The sequence below is a fragment of the Marmota flaviventris genome, chromosome 2, assembly GCF_047511675.1.
Source record: "Marmota flaviventris isolate mMarFla1 chromosome 2, mMarFla1.hap1, whole genome shotgun sequence".
NCBI lineage: Eukaryota > Metazoa > Chordata > Mammalia > Rodentia > Sciuridae > Marmota > Marmota flaviventris.
The window spans coordinates 59,711,339-59,729,214 of record NC_092499.1 but is presented as its reverse complement, the minus strand read 5'-3'; the positions used below and the strand labels follow the sequence as shown (position 1 = coordinate 59,729,214).

Genomic DNA, 17,876 nt, shown 5'->3' with positions numbered 1-17,876 from the left:
CTAGGAAAAGAAGAACAAATCGACACCAAAATCAGTAGAAGATAGGAAATAATTAAAATCAGAGCTGAAATTAATGAAATCAAAACAAAAGAAAAAATTGAGAAAACAAAAAATTGATTCTTTGAAAAACAATAAAATTGACAAACCCTTAGCCATTCTAATAAAGAGAAGGAGAGAGAAGACTCAAATTACTAACATATGTGATAAAAAAGGAAATAACATGACAGACACTATAGAAATACAGAAGATAATTAGAAATTATTTTGAAAACTTATACTCCAATAAAATAGAAAATATTGAAGGCATCGACAAATTTCTAGAATCTTATGATTTGCTTCAATTGAATCAGGATGATATATACAATTTAAACAGATCAATTTCAAGTGATAAAATAGAAGATGCCATCAGAAGCCTACAAACCAAGAAAAGCCCAGGACTTGATGCATACATGGCTGAATTCTACCAGACCTTTAACAAAGAACTAATACCAATACTCTTGAAATTATTTCATGAAATAGAAAAATATGGAGCACTTCCAAACTTACTCTGTGAGTCCAGGACACAGAAGAAAACTTCAGATCAATATCTTTAATAAACATAGATGCAAAAATGCTCAATAAAATTCTGGCAAATCGAATTAAAAAAATATCATAAAGGTAGTGCACCACAGTTAAGTGGAGATTATATGAGGGATGCAAGGTTGGTTCAACATATGGAAATCAATAAATGCAATACATCACATCAATAGGCTTAAAGATAAGAACCATATCATCATCTCAATAGATACAGAAAATGCATTCCACAAAATACACCACCACTTCATGTTCAAAAAACTAGAAAAACTAGGGATAACAGGAGCATATCTAAACACTGCAAAGTCTATTTATGTTAAGACCCAGGACAACATCATTCTAAATGGAGAAAAGTTGAAAGCATTCCCTCTAAAAACAGAGGAACAAGAAGGGATGTCCTCTTATACCACTTCTATTTAACATAGTTCTTGAAACACTGGCTAGAGCAATTAGACAGATGAAAGAAATTAAAGGGATACAGATAGGAAAAGAAGAACTCAAATCAGCACTATCTGCTGACAATATGATTCTATACCTAGAAGACCCAAAAAATCCCACCAGAAAACTATTAAAACTAGTAAATTAATACAGCAAAGTCGCAGGATATAAATACCACACCCATAAATCAAAGGCATTTCTGTATACCAGTGACAAATCCTCTGAAATAGGAATGAGGAAAACTACCCCATTTACAATAGCCTCAAAACAACATCAACAACAACAACAACAAAAAAAAAAACCTTGGGAATCAACCTAATGAAAGAGATAAAAAACCAAAGACCTCTACAACGAAAACTATACAATGCTAAAGAAAGAAATCAAAGAAGACCTTAGAAGATGGAAAGATCTATCTTGTTCTTGGATAGGCAGAATTAATATTGTCAAAATGACCATACTCTCAAAAGCATTATACAGATTTAATGCAATTTCAATCAAAATCTCAATGGCATTCCTCATAGAAATAGAAAAACCAGTCATGAAATTCCTCTGAAAAAATAAGAGACCCAGAATAGCTAAAGCAATCCTCAGCAAGAAGAGTGAAGCAGGTGGCATCACTATACCGGACCTTAAAATATACTACAGAGCAATAGTTATAAAAACATCATGGTATTGGGGCACCAAAATAGACTGGGAGACCAATGATACAGAATAGAGGACACTGAGACTAACCCACAAAACTACAATAATCTTATATTAGACAAAGGTGCCAAAAACATACATTGGAGAAAAGATAGCCTCTTCAACAAATGGTGCTGGGAAAACTGGAAATCTATATGCTCCAAAATGCAGTTAAACCCCTATATCTCATCATGCACAAAACTCAACTCAAAGTGAATTAAGGATCTAGGAATTAAACCAGAGACCCTATATCTAATAGAAGAAAAAGTAGGCCCAAATCTCCATCATTTTGGATTATGCTCCAACATCCTTAACAAGACTCCTATAGCACAAGAGTTAAAATCAAGAATCAACAAATGGGATGGATTCGAACTAAAAAGCTTCTTTTCAGCAAAAGAAACAATCAGTGAGGTGAATAGAAAGCCTACATGTTGGAAGCAAATTTTTACCCCTTGCACATCAGATAGAGAACTAATCACTAGGGTATATAAAGAACTCAAAAAGCTAAACACCAAAAAAATAAGTAATCCAACCAATACATGGATCAAGAAACTGAACAGACACTTCTCAGAAGATGATATACAATCCATCAACAACTATATGAAAAAATGTTCATCATCTCTGGCAATTAGAGAAATGCAAACCAAAACTATTTCATCTCACTCCAGTCAGAATAACAGCTATTATGAAAACAAACAACAATAAGTGTTGGCAAGGATGTGGGGGAAAAGGCACACTCATGCATTGCTGGTGGGACTGCAAATTGGTGCAGCCAATATGGAAAGCAGTATGGAGATTTCTTGAAAACTGGGAATTGAACCACCATTTGACCTAGCTATCCCACTCCTCAGTCTATACCCAAAGGACTTAAAAACAGCATACTACAGGGACACAGCCACATCAATGTTCATAGCAGTACAATTCACAATAGCTAAACTGTGGAAGCAAACTAGATGCCCTTCAGTAGATGAATGCATAGAGAAAATGTGATATATATACACACACACACACACACACACACACACACACACACACAATGGAATATTAATCAGCAATTAAAGAGAATAAAATCATGGCATTTTCAGGTAAATGAATGGAGTTGAAGAATATAATGCTAAGTGAAGTTAGCCAGTCTCAGAAAACCAAATCCTGAATATGTTATCTGATATAAGGAGGCTGATTCATAGTGGGGTTGGGGGGCGGTGCATGGGAGAATTAAAGGAACTCTATATAGAGCAAAGGGGTGGGAGGGGAAGGGAGGGGGCATAGGGGTAGGAAAGATGGTAGAATGAGATGAACATCATTACACTAAGTACATGTATGAAGACACGAATGGTATGAATATATTTTATATACAACCAGAGATATTAAAAATTGGGCTCTATATGTGTTCTGTGAATTATAATGCATTCTGCTTTCATATATAACAAATTAGAATTTAAAATTTTTTTAAAAAATAACAACAAAAAATGGAACCATAGTGGAGTTAGTTAGCAAGGTGGTGAATCTGGGATATACTGAGTTTGAGATGTCTCTAAAGTATTCAGGTGGAGGTATCTGTTAGTAGAAATAAGGAATTCAGGAGAGAAGCAGAATGAGAGATAGAACATTAATTATATTCAGCATAAAATTGGTATCAAATGCACAGGGTTGGATGAGATGGTCTAGGAGGGTAGAGAAGTAGAAGAGTGTGCTTAAGGACGTCAAGCTTCAGGATTTGGGGTAGGAGGAGTTTTTAACTGAGGTGATAAGAGAATGGTCTGAGAAAAATTGAAAAAAAAATGTAGTGGAATATTGTGCAGGGAAAGCAAGAAAAGTTTTCCAAGGAGAGGACACAGACACCTGTATCAAATCCTTCTGATAATTCTACCATACCCTGGGAAGAAAAGTGATCATTGGATTTAGTGATATAAAATGGTGCTTTTGTAGATATAAATGGTTTTGGTGGAATAGTGTCACAATCCAGGCTGGAGTACTCAGTGGACTGTAGGGAAAAGAATTCCCAGAAGCGGAAAGTATTAGATTTGGCTATATGTAGTAGCTTTGTTCATATTTTTTTTTGCTAAAGAAAAGGTTTCTTTGTTTTTAAATGTTCATGGTTGTTTCAGTACATATTTTATACTATGGAAAATACTTCTTTGTTCTTAAATTTCATACTTGAAATGGTAAGGTATTATTAATCAATCATTAAAAGTGTAGGACATGAAAAAATAAAATAAAAATGCTGTGTCTACTTTGGATCTACATGAAACATGTTAAACACCTAACTTTCTTCCATTAATTATTTTTTAGGCCATTAAGTCATAATATAGACATTGTTTGATAACATGTAACCATAAGAATACTAACCTGACACATAATTTGGGAAAATAATATCACATCAAAAATAAAACCAGCACATTTTACTAGGAAAGTGCTTCCTTAGAACTTTTAGCCTTTTAAGACTCCTAAATTGATATTCTAACAGAAGATGATTAAGGAGATTCCTTCATCCATTAGAAAGTACATCTGATAGTGCCACACAAAAGACTCTGGCATTGGACTAGATTGCTGAGGTGTGGATTATGAATGGAAGAGAACGAAGGTGAAAGCATCATCATTAATCAAGGTGCTTTGTAAGATGACTGGTCATTGGACTTACCATTCATATGCCCCTTCATTTAGTTTCCTAGGAGAAAAGTATCAGTTAGGGAGGGTGAATTAGCATACTAGAAATAAGATAAATTGTACCCTCCATTTAGAACCGATTCAAATATAACTCCTTGTAAATTTATGGATGATGGAAAATTTGATTAGAAAAATAATGTATGTTGAGTAGGAAAGTATTATTATGTTTTCCTATTTTTTATTAAATCAAAGTCATTTTACTAAATAAGAAAACATGTTGAGTATTATTTTTAATGGAATATAATGATATATTTGGGCGAAATTGACTTTGATTTTGGAATTGACGAGTCAATTATAAATGTTCAATAATTTCAACTGAATAATAGCCCATAACTTATTTACCTTTGTTCTCTATTAATCCACTGATGTGCCAGACTGATGAATGGTTTACATGAATGGTACCCTGCAGCATACAAAATAGCTGAAAGAGCCTATAAAAATTAATCTTATGATTTATCACATTTTAAAATATCATTTGGAAGGATTATTAAAATGGTTTATCTAGGGTCAATTCCATCCTTGTTCTTTCTTTGACAATGCTAATTGTATTTAAAATTTCCTTTTCTATTCTCTGTGGTAATATTTATGCTTTGAATATTGTCATTATATCCAGGAAAGAATCCTATGTTGCCCATCAAATAAAGACACAAGTGAACTTACAAGAGAATGTGATATTATTTTCCCCAAAATTATGTGTCAGGTTATTATGTGTCAGGAAGTACTCCATCTGAATCTATCCCAACACTAAATGAAAGATCAAGTCAGAGTTCCATCTTAGATAGATTGTGTTGTCAGAACTTCCAATGAATTGGCAATTTCAACTTTTATGTTGTTTTGTAGGGAAGGTAAAATTATGAATAATATGTTAAATAAGTAAGTATCTTATCATATATCTTGTTTTTAATGTGGTATGATTAATTATCAAGAAGTCATAGAATTTAAAGTGCAGGTCTCAGGTTCATAATTGAAAAACCATCATTGATGTGATTTGCATATTTATATTCATAATTTGACACAGAATTGTCTTAAGTGGTTCTAAAAAGAGATAGCAGTGATCCTCAAGCTTTCTTTAAGAAATACAGGAGACCTTGTTTTGTGGTTATTTATTCAGCAAGTCTGTCATTAAACATTCATTGAGGGGTTGTTTTGTGCTAGTTATTGTGATTCTCTTTGCTTTTAAAATATAGGCTTTATTGGTTTTTTACCTACCTCTTTGCTATATCTTCTTTGCTTTGCTTTTCAGGCATCCCTGTAACCCAGTTCCTTATGATTTTCTCTGGGAGTCTCTATTGGACCCTCACTTTTTCTCATTCAATGTCACAGGTGACTGTTTCTATTCTCATCTTTTTTGGGGACAGAGAAGAAAGAGCATGATAAGTGAGTCTCAAGGTTTGGAGTCCTGAAGTGTTTGAGATTGAGGATATGTCCATCATTAGCTGAGCAATATATGGGAAGTTAACGGGAATATCTTAGCTTCCCTGTTTCTTCCTCTGTATAATGTGGAACTAACTTACCTTATAGTATGATTGTGAGGATTAAAAGTGCTTCCATGCTAGCCTGCATTTTTCTGCAATTGCGTAGCACAGAGTGTCAGTGCTTCATTGTCTGTGTCTCCCTCAACACCTTGTGCTCTAGGTGTTATGGCGACAAGAGCCATTTATATTTCTCACCATTTAATTCCTGGCACTTTGCTCAATTCCTCAGCATAGTAGGTGCTCGATAAGTGTTTATTGAATTAATGGTGATAGATGATTACAAAAAGGTGCTGCCTCTAAAGAGTTCACAATACAAAAGAAGAAATGGGTAAATAGATAACTATAATTCTGGGAAGATATTTTAATATAAATAGGAGCAACGTATGCCATCTGGGGAAGAGTCCTGGGCATGCCTGGCTCTGGTGGCTGCTGGATATGATTCGGTTTGAGGTTCTTCAGCAGCTGGTTTCATTGTATAAGCACCTATTAGAATCCCAGAGAAGTGTGTATCTCTTTCTAAGTTGATATTTGAGCTGATTTAGAACAAAAACGTGGCAGTTTATGAGATGGGGATATTAGGGATGAAGAGCACAGCACATATAGGGACACTCGGAACATCACACACTTGAAGGCTGATAGTTAATTTTTTGCTGTGGCTAGATTATATATGTCTGAAGCAGTGGAATCACATATAGCTAGAAAACTAGGCTATGACTAGAAATTTGAACTTGATCTCATGAGCAGCCTAAGGCTCTTGGCATGCAAATGAAATAAAGACTGGTAAACATAGGAGTGACACTGTGAGGGACTGACTGCTGAGGCCTCACCACACAGATGCCTATCTTATTCCACTTGGAAGGCACAATCCAGCCTTTAGAAGGGAAGCTGTCAAGGGAAGACAGACGAGTCCTCTCCAATTTAAACTTAACTAGGTGAGCAAAGAGCTATTCCTGGCTACATGGTAAATCAATTTCAATGATAGAAGCTTGGGAGTTAATCAGCTTTACCCCTAATTACCTAGGAAAGGACAGATTTTGTTCTGAAAGCATAATGTAATATGTGGAGAAGGTAGATTTCAGGGGAGGATGAATAAGCTTACTGATGCATAGTGATTGTCCTTGTAGCTGTCTTGTGCATGAATTACAATCTATGCCCTCCCATCTTCCTCTTCAAGGGTCGTTTTTTTTTAAAAAAAAAAAAAAAAAGGAATGATTTTATTTTATTTAGCTTTAAAATATTTTTCTTAATTAACACATAATTGTTTTTGACCAACAGGCAGACATTTTATAAGGCTTTTCAAAACTAGTGCATTTCTTCATTTCAATATCAGTAGGACTTTATTGCCCAGCTGTTGTTATTGCTTGATTTCCTCCTTCTTTTATATATTTCTTTGCACAAATATTTCCCCTCATTTTAAGTAACTGTGGGAGAATTAATTATCAAGTGCCTGGTTTCTCCTGGCCAGCAGGTGGGACCTGAAGCTCAATGGATCACAGTCTTCCTGATATCTGGATATTTAGTGAAGTGAAACAAGGGGAGGGAACATTGAATATGATTAATTTCAACCGTGGAGACCTGAAAAGACTCCATTGTTCCTGCTTCTTAAATTCCCAGGTCTATTTGATCCCTCTGTTTCCCTAATATTTTTTTTTCATCTTTTCTTTCAAGGCTGTGAGCTATTTCATCCAAATATTTTCATAAAATTATCTAGGCTATACATTATCAAGAATTGTTTCTGCCTCTCTTGCCCTCTCCTGTTAATGGCAGACAGTGGCTGCTGAGTGGAACAAGAATATCTCCCCTGCCTCTTATCTTCTCGACTCCATTTCCAGAGCTCTCCAGCGTGTCTGTGATTCCACCTAATCATACACAGATAGGCTGGAGGTAGGGTCACCCAGTTTGGCTACAAAGTACATCCAGCAGACCAAGCCCCTCACCCTGGAGCACACCATCAACCTGTACCCTCTCAGCAATTATACTTTTGATACGAATGCCCCTCTATGAGAAGGAAAGCTCTGTTGCAGCCAGATTTCAGCCCATGAGAGAGGAATTTGATAAAATTGCAATGAGAAGAACTGTAGAATGAATTCTGAGTCTACATGAGCACTGGCTACCCCATGTGTTACTGCTACAGCTGGGAACAACTTTCTTCAAATTACCTGGTAGTGAACTTCAAGTAGGAGAAGATAAAGTTGAAGAACTGAATGCTTAATGACATCAAGATGGAGTCCTGTAAGACTGGGTCACTGATGACTTCATTGGTAACTGGTGGAGACCAAATTTTGAACCTTTTCTGTATCCCTATATTTCTGAACACATTACAAAGCCTAAGGAACATAAGAAGTTGTTTCTGGTTCAACTTTAAGAGAAAGCAATGTTTGCAGTTATTACGGTTTGGATGTGAGGTGTCCCCCAAATGCTCACGTGAGAGACAATGCAAGAAAGTTCAGAGGAGAAATGATTGGGTTGTAAGAGTCTTAGCCCAATCAGTGGCTTAATCCCCTGATAGGGATTAACTGCATGGTAACTGAAATGGTAGGGTGTGGCTGGAGGAGGTAGGAATTGGGGTGTGGCTTTGGGCTTATATTCTGTCTAGGCAGTGGAGTTTGTCTCTACTTCCTGATCATGACAGGAGCCATTTCCCTCCTCCACTTCCCTCCCACAATGTTCTGCCTCACCTTGAGTGTGGAGGAATGAAGTCTGCTGTCTATAGCTTGAGACCTCTGAAACCATGAATCGTAAAATCAGCCTTTCCTTTTCTACAGTTGTTCGAGTTGGAGTTTTTAGTGACAGCAGTGAAAAAAAGCTGATTGAAACAGCAGTCCCTAAAAATTACAAGTTGGTAGCTGCACCACTGTTCTAATTGTATGACAGTGCACCAGGATATGGGCCCATCATTTCTAGTCTCCCTCAGCTGTTGAGCAGGTTTAATTTTATATACAACTGAATACCTGTGGCAGCAGAGAAGGAAAAGAAGCCATCTCTGTGAGTATAAATTTGTTTTGTTTTTTGCTTTATCCCTTTCCCAACCCCTAAAGTGTTCTGTTGTTTGAATGGTAAAGTTAATATGAGGAACTGGAGAGTAGTGTTAACAAATGTGACAAGGTTTGTTTACTTTTGGTTCTACTCATACTTTTTTTGCACAACATTGAAGAAGGCAAACTTCAAAAAAAGGAATTGTTTTTCATTATTGAAAATAAAAAATCACTATTTGTTAAGGATTGTTCAAAACTTAAAAAAACCCCAAAATCTCCAATTTTGCTTTTAATGAAGCATGGGACAATTTCTGTTTTCAAAGGAACAGTTCTTTTTTTTAATAAGCATATGGATTTTCATATGAAGATGCAGAAAGTTGTTGACTGAGTGACAAAGTCTCAGAGTGATTTTGAGCTTGAAAAGTAGTGTGATTTAGGAGTTGCAAATGCCAGCTCTCTGGTTCTCATGTTAGGATAATATCTTGGCTCCACCATCAGCAGCAATACAACCTTGGATACTTAGCATCTAAATTCCTCCATTTCTTCATCTACTGTTTTGGTTTGGATATGAAGTGCCCCCCCACAAAGGTCCTGGATTAATGTAGGAACATTCAGAGGTGAAATTATTAGATTATAAGAATTGTACTCTAATCAGTGGATTAATCCATTGATGGGATAATAATTTGAATGGACTAACTGGGTGGTAACTATATGCAGGTGGGATATGGCTGAGGGAGTAGGTCACTGGGGGTATGACTTTAGGGTTTATATTTTGTCCTTTGCACCTCTCTCTGCTTCTCAGCTGATATGAATTGAGCAGCTTTCCTCTGCCACACCCTTCCACCACAATGTTCTTCCTCACCTCAAGCTCAGAACAATGGAGGTGCAAACTAAATTTTTCTTTCTCTAGTTGTACCTTTCAGGTATTTTGGTCACAACAACAATAAGCTAACAACACACCTATAAAAAAGGCATAGGAGAATTCATGTGATGTGTTCAAAGCAGTGCTTAGCTCACAGCAAGAACTCAACAAGTGAATGTTAACTGTATACTTTAGCTGTGCTGCTGTTCTATGTCAAAATCCAATCTTGAGCTTCTTGTAAACAGAGACCTTAATTTATTCACTTTTATATTTCCATGTCTGAATCTATGAAGTGCTCCTTTCTCATGGCTTCATGACATTGGGGGTTTGTTTTTATGTGTGTGTGATGTTGAATTTGTATTCATGCAAAAACCTGTTATTAATGACAACATTATGGAAAATTTGGAAGAGTCCAAACTTGCAAGCCTTTTCCTGATCTCTATAAGACATGGCTTTAAATGTTTATAAACTCATGAAACAATGTTTCATTTACATAATGGATTTTTCATTATGTAATAATTTTCTCAGCTAATTGTGTTAGGATACCTCAGTGGAACAATTAAGATGACCAGTGGTTCCTGACCTTGACTGCATATTAGAACCACCTGGAGAGCTTTCAAACACTGATTCCAGATCACTACCTCCAGATTAATAAAATTAGATTCCTTGGGGATATAACCTGGATATCAGCATTTTTTCCGAGTTTCCAGGTGCACTCTGTACTGAATCATTGCTGCATGAACTCTGTTAAACAATTCCAGTAAGAAGTCAGAAGCTATGAAATGTGTAAAAAGCATCTTCTGATTAAACATACATAATGTTAAATTATTTAAATTTTGGCTGAATAATTTGACAATGGTTTGCTTGTAATGTTAAAAACACAGTAATATAGCTGAAGAAAAAGGCTCTTCTTTTGTTCTTCTGTTGTTTCTTTAATCATCCAATTATAACTCTCTCAAATGTGCGTGTGTGTGTGTATACACACAAACATATATATATATATATATATATATATATATATATATATATATATGTGTGTGTGTGTGTGTGTGTGTGTGTGTGTTTATGCATGTGTGTGTGTTTTAAGAGAAACTAGATTTGGGGGAGGGTGCTTGAGAAATCACCGTAGTTTTGGAATTTATAATATCTATGTGAATACCTCAGCCTCTAAAGGGGCCAGAGTATGTATATTATCTGATTCTTTGTTCAGTTACACAGTCTGTAAAAGTACAGATTAGACTTTGTAATCCTAATGATTTTTTTTGTAAATGTGGGCTACCTCAAAATCCATGGGGATAAGACTTGTACTGGAAACAGAAAAGTAACTGTTAATTTGTGTCTGCTATATGCTATTTTTGCATTTTTTACTAGATTAAGTTCAAAGCTTTAACCACTTACCAACTTTTCAGATATTTGATTGCAGCTATAATCCCACCTCCAGGTTTTCTCTTCCCTAGAATAAACATTAGCAGTTCTATACATAATGTAGGTTTTTTTGAGCATTCCATATGCCCATATCTTAGTTATTAATAGTAGCTGACATTAACCAAGTATTCACTATGTATTAGGAACTATTCTCAGTGCTGAATATGTACTAAATCATTTAGTCCCCACAGAAACCCTATTGAGAGAGAAGTTAACATTTTTATACGTGAGGAGACTGACCACAGGTATGTTAACACATGTTTGTAAACCTGTCCTAGTTCAGACAGTTACAAATGGTGGATCTTATATTAAAATACTAGCATTACTGAATATTCAGCCTCAATCAATACACCATAATGATTTGTATTTTATCTAGCAATATGTAATTGAATCTGTAAAAATGCAACCAAGCTACTAACTCACTGGAGGGCATAGATGGGGAAAGAAAATTTTTCTTAAATTAGTTAAAAATAACTTCTTGTGGTCTGCTGTATAAAGCAAGATTTGTGTTGTTTTGTTTTGCCTCAACAATTTATGGAACTTTGCTATTATATATTTTGACTATAGGGTCTGGAGATATGAATTAAATAGAAAAATTTACAGAAACTTTTTTGGTCTATGATATGATGTCATACACATACACATTATAATCCTCTAGCGAATGGTTAAAACCACTTATATAATACAAATTTCATTTTGATCTGTTTCATGCATGTCATCTTTAAAAGGCAATGTTTCAAGAAGTGACATCTAATGTAAGAGTCCCCAGTGTTCATAATACCTGCAGGTTAATCTTTTCTTTAATACCTTGGGTACTCACAGGCAATGAGGCGGGATAAATATATCAATCCCAGCACATCTGAAGTAACAGGCAGGGAGAGTCTGAGCTCAATGGTGCAATGTGTTAGAGAAGCTAAGCCTACCAGAATGTGCACCACTGAATTTGGGCAGCTGGCCAATATTTAACACTGCCAGAGAAGTGCAATTTTATTTTAATCATCTATTCTATGTCAAGGCCAAGAGCAGCATTTATACCAGCTTAAACTTCCCCATCAGTTACAACAATATGTACTCCAGAGCTCTTAATGCAGGGAAGCTGAATTTGCATATTAGTAGGGCAGAAAAATGTATTTGTTACTTTCATCTTAGGAAGGTGGAACATAGAGATAAACACAGAAGCAAAGACTAGACATTTTTAAGCCTTTCAGTTCTAAAATACACTAGCCTAGACAGACAAATTTGAATCATGAGCTCAAAATATAGCAAAACAATGTAGTATTTTGGAATCAGCAGTTTAAAGAAACAAATTAATCAAAGGAATTTTAAAAAAAATAAAGGTGAACTTTTTTGTGTGCAACCTGCACTCTGAATATTGAAACAAAGATTTTTCATGTGCTCAGCTGAAATAATTAACAAAGGTGGCAGCAAAAGTAAAAAATTAGGGGCTAAAACGATCAAATCTATGATTCTGATGGCACTAATCTATCACATCTCTGTACCTTTTGAGCTCTTTTCATTGACTTTTCTAAATAGGGTTATTTATACCTGTGTTTATGTAGACCTAAAGGTGACAAAGTATAATTCAAAGAGCCATTCTATCATAGCCTACAAAATCTTCAGGAGAATGCGGTAAAAAATATATTGACATTTTCTCAATTCTATCATAAACTTTGCATAATTCTGTTCTCCCCACTCTTTCTATGTCACATGCATAATTCAGATCTTTCATCCAAAGTCATCTTTGATCTTCCTGTTCCACATTCCCAGGTTCTGAAAGAACTTTCTTCTAATAGATCTTTTCCAAGTAATGTTACTCTCTTTGATTTTTTTTTGAGTCTATGCTTTATTCAGATATTTTTATAATATCCCTGGTGTCTGCTTATTGTGTCATCTTTTTTACTTATAGCTTTTAAAAAAAATTGTGATTTATAGATTTACATAAAGGTGAAATTCACTGTGGTATATTAATTTATGTACTTAACATAATTTGGTCAATTTCATTCCACTGTTCCTCTCTTGTTCCTTCTCTCTCTGCCTCTCTCTGCTTTCTCTCTACTCCACTGACCTCATTTCTATTTTCATTGTATTACCATCTCTTCCCCATTTTTTTAACCTTTATTTAGGCTAGCTTCTGTATATGAGAGAAAATATTCAACCCTTGACTTTTTGAGTGTGGCTTCTTTTACCTAGTGTGATATTCTCCATTTCTATCCATTTATCAGCAAATGCCATAATTGCATTCTTCCTGATGGCTTAGTAAAATTCCTTTGTGTATATATGCCACATTTTCTTTATCCATTTATCTGTTAATGGGCACCTGAGGAGGTTCCATGTATTGGCTACTGTTTAGTAATTTCCAAGAAGAATGAGTTGGTTAGAATCAAAAGAATATAACTCCAGTCCTACACTGATATTCACAGATCTAATTGTACAAAAAACGGAGGAGTTCTTTATTTTACCTGAGTCACACTGGTCTATACTTACTTTATGACCATTTTGCTTCTTTGTAGCACTTACTAAAGAAAATTGTGCCTGTGGGGATTCTTCAATGTACACTTTTTAGTTGAATTGAGTTTCTGTTCAGATTTTTTAAATTAGATACATTCACTTTTTAATTAAGTACATAAAATCAATTGCTCAGAGACATTTTTTTATTTTAATGGTAGTCTTAATTGAGTTTCCAATGTACCAAGCTGGTATGGCATTTCCCAAGTCAAGTTCAAAAAGATTGTGTATTAAGAGAGAGAAATAAATTACATTGCCAAAAAGTTCTTGAAACATTGCACAACCACTGGGATATTTCCAATGCATATAAACACAGTAAAGCCCTCTGGTAAAGAAATTTGAGTTTTAATGAAATATTTGATTGTGTAGAATTTTTGTTTTGCCTGAAAAACCTATGGATACCTCACAGAACACTAATACTCTAAGGAACATAGTTCAGGAAACTAGCATAGGGTAGTATCTACCTCATGGATAACTTTCAGTGTTCGTTTCTGTCTTTTGTTTATTTATTTTTTTCTTTTTTTTTTATTACTCAGCTTTAATATTCCACTGAAGAATTATATTAAATATACAGGAAATATCTGAAACATTCTGGCTTACTGATAATTCCCAAGGAAGTTTGGATTCAAATTGTGTTCTCAAATTATTATTTTCTTCATGATAACAATTGTTAGTTTCTTGTGGCTGCAGATACTAATTACCACAAATATAGTGGCAGAAACAACACAGATTTATTAGTTTTCAGTTCTGGAGTCAGAAGTCTTACTGGCAGCATTTCTTTTGGAGGTTCCAGGAGTGTGAAATATGCAGGACCATGAGTCCCCAAATATGTCTGTGTCCTGATCCTTGGAGCCTGAGGGTATGTGATAGCACATGGCAAAGGCTAATTAGGATTGCAGATGGAATGAAGGTTGTTAGTTCATTGAAACTGAAATCGGGCATTTATCCTGCATTATTTTGGTAGGCCTAATGGTCCATGAAAGGGAAAGCAGGAGGCTGAGGAAGAGTTAGTGTTTGTTTCATGCAGCGTAAGAAAGACAACCAGCCATCTTTGACTTTGAAGAGAGGAAGGAGTCATAAGCCAAGAAATGAACCTATAGAATCTGACAAAACAAGAAGAGGGATTCTTTCCTAGAACATCCAGGAGAAATTTACTCCACCTGTGATTTAGCCCACTGAAACTCACTTAGAATTCTGACCTCCAGATATATAAGGTAATTTTGATGGTTAATTTTATATGCAACTTAACTAAGTCATGGAACTCGGACATTGGTCAGAAGTCACTATAACTGTACCTGCATGGTTAATGTTTTTTTAGATAAGATTAACACTTAAATCAGAGCATTTGAGTAAAGGACAGTATCCTATATAATGTAGGTGAGTTTCCTCCAATCAATTGGAGGACTTAAGCAAAACACTGACCTCCCCCCACTTGGGAGAGATTTCTGTCTCTGCCCTCTTACTAGAGCTGCAACAGAACCCTGCTTGGTTCTCCAGCCTATCTGCTGCCCTGCACATTTGGGACTTTGCAGGCCTCTGCAATCATGTGAAAAAATCCTCAAGACAAATCTCCCCACCTTTTCCCCCCTGCCACTCCCCACTCCTTTGCCTCTTTCTCTCCACACAGACAAACCTCTTATTGAGTCAGTTTCTCTGGCGAACTCTGATGCAACAATAAATTTTTTAAGTCATCAAGTTTGTAGTAATTTGTTATAACACTAATAGGCAACTAACACAGTGATAAGCCATTTCCTTGTCTTTTCTTTATAATTTGGTATAATCTCTCTATTGTAGGGTCATCTGATTAGCAACCTTGATTCTATCTGCAATCTTAGTTCTCTTTTTATCTTGTCACATAACATACTCATTGCTTCTGAGAATTAAGATGTGGTTATCTTTGGGGGCGCATTATTTTTCCTTCCATGACAACCATTCTGTCAAAACATGAAATTACTAACCTTGTTATTTGAAAGCAAATCAATTAGGTGTTGATAAATTTTTGGTACATGGATTTTTTCTTTCCTTTAAATGATTCTTGGTTTTCAAACATTGAGCATTTCTTGGATGGCACCTAGCCCCAGTGATTTGAAATTCTGACTCAGAATGATGGATAGAAAGACATATTGCTTTATATTTCCTAAGATTAATGTCAATGAAGTTATTTCAGAGAGAAAAAATTGGTGCTAAAGCTCTGTAATTACTGTTGGTTAAATCAGTTAAGTTCATTTTTGATCTATTATTACCTCTATGTAGAAGTTAATGTAACATTTTATTCTTTGCTCTAAAATCTTAGAATGCATTATGCCTTTTAAAATAAATTGTTAGTTCAGGCATTACCTAGAAATAACATTTTAATAGTTAACTTTTGTGGGGATAGTTGTTTTGTTAAATAAGCATACTCTTAACATGATATTAATCTGTCATTAGTCACAAGTCCAATAAATATATTTTAATATATAGGGTATTAAAGGTGCATTTTAGTTTTGGAATATACAAAAAAGGTTTAATTAAGCAGATGAGTTCATAACTTTTTTCTTATTTGTGTAGCTTTTAAAAACTATATTACAAAGACAATAAAGCATGTTTTTTCTTTCCCAAGGCCAAAATAGTGTTGAAGTGCTGACAGTCCTCTGCAGCTTCAGGCTTTTGACAAGAGCTTTGGCTACAGAAAACCAAAAGGGGTTTGAGCTCAAGAGCAGACAAGTGAGCAGCAGAAACATTCCTAAGCACACAAGCCTCAGTTCTCAGAGCCTTTTGGAACAACTGGGTAAGTGAGTTCCACTTCCCATCAGACTTTCTAGCTTATAAATCCCAGAAAACAAGTATTACATGCAACTTATTCTAGAATATTTAACTAGGGCTGTTACAAAGGGTTTATGCTTGCATGAGATAACTATCAGCAGTAAATATTTGGATTGCCATCCTAATGTAAAAGAACAGAAAATCATTTTGATTAGCCAGTATGTAGAAAAGACACAGTAGAAAGGACCCTGACATAAAAGTTTTGACAGCATGCTTAGGTCTTATTTGGCACTCCATTGATCAGTCTTTGTCATTAGGGAAATCACTGAACTTCTTTTCTACTTTTGCTCCTTTGTAAAATGAACAACCTTAACTACTCATCTCTAAGGTCTCTGCTAGGTCTTAGATTCCACAATTCTATCACAAGTAATCTCTTGAATTCCTAAGAAATTATGCTTATCTGCCTTTACTGGATGATATTATCTGGTATAGTCTCATAATCATTCTTGCATGTTAGTCATCTGTCCTTGGCAAGAATATAAATTTTTTTTTTGTACAAGGACTATATTTCACACTTGTTTTTATTCACTATAGCAATAAAAAATGGACAGGGAAAAATAGACCATTCTCATTAAAGTGAAGTAAACTTGTTTCAAATATCTCATGCATGACCATGTGAGTTATATTAAGATATGTTTAAATATTACAGACTATACATTTTAATTTTCTATGTTAAATGCTTCTCAGAGATCTAGAAATATTCATCATTTTGATTGTTTACAATTAGCTAATAGGCTTATCAAAACTTAAAGTCATCACTTTCCATAATGCTTTTGGCAATTAATAGGAACCATAGGCTCTGCCTCCCAGTTTCTCATTACTTATCTTTTACAGGAAGTGCTGTTGGACCTGGAATTATTTGAAATGTGAAGACAGTTTCTAGGGACAGGACAATTTGGCTGCTGAAAGGCAAAAACTAGAGGTGTCTATTAGGTAACCTGAGAGATCACTTATGGTTGCAGCACTGACAAAAAGAGGTGAAAGAGGAAGGGAAAGAATGATCACTCTTTAGCAAAGAACCCCTATGTGACCAAGCTGCCTTTAGGATTTGGGTTTAGGATCAACACGCAGATGCTGAGGTTCCCAGGACGGGAGTCTGAATCAGGCCTTTAGAAAATGTGTTGATCATGGAAGATTCCTTTGCAGTTGATATTTCCTACAGCGCCAGCTCAAGAGATTGCTGCCTAATAATTAAGTTGATTAAAAAAGACAGGGGAAAAAAAGAAAATATTCTGTTGGTAGACTGAAAATACTTTAAGGAAACAGAAATATAAAAATTAGCACAGGTAAGTTGAAAAGAAATCCATATGTGTGCTGATTTTTCCTTGGTAAAAGAAAGATGTAACTGAAAAATCCAGATCACCTTTTCCATAAACAGAATTTGGACAGAACAGGCAGCTGATGTGAAAATTTTTACTTGCTTAAGTAACATTAGGAAAAAAGAGAACAAATGTCAAATACAAACACATGTTCT

The 17,876-nt window shown here is 35.1% G+C and overlaps 1 pseudogene; it reads left to right on the top strand.

Moving 5' to 3' along the window:
• The window catches only part of LOC114088087 (cleavage and polyadenylation specificity factor subunit 5-like), a 135,109-nt pseudogene extending 126,329 nt beyond the window's left edge, over positions 1-8,780 (top strand).
• Positions 8,781-17,876: the final 9,096 nt, after the last annotated feature.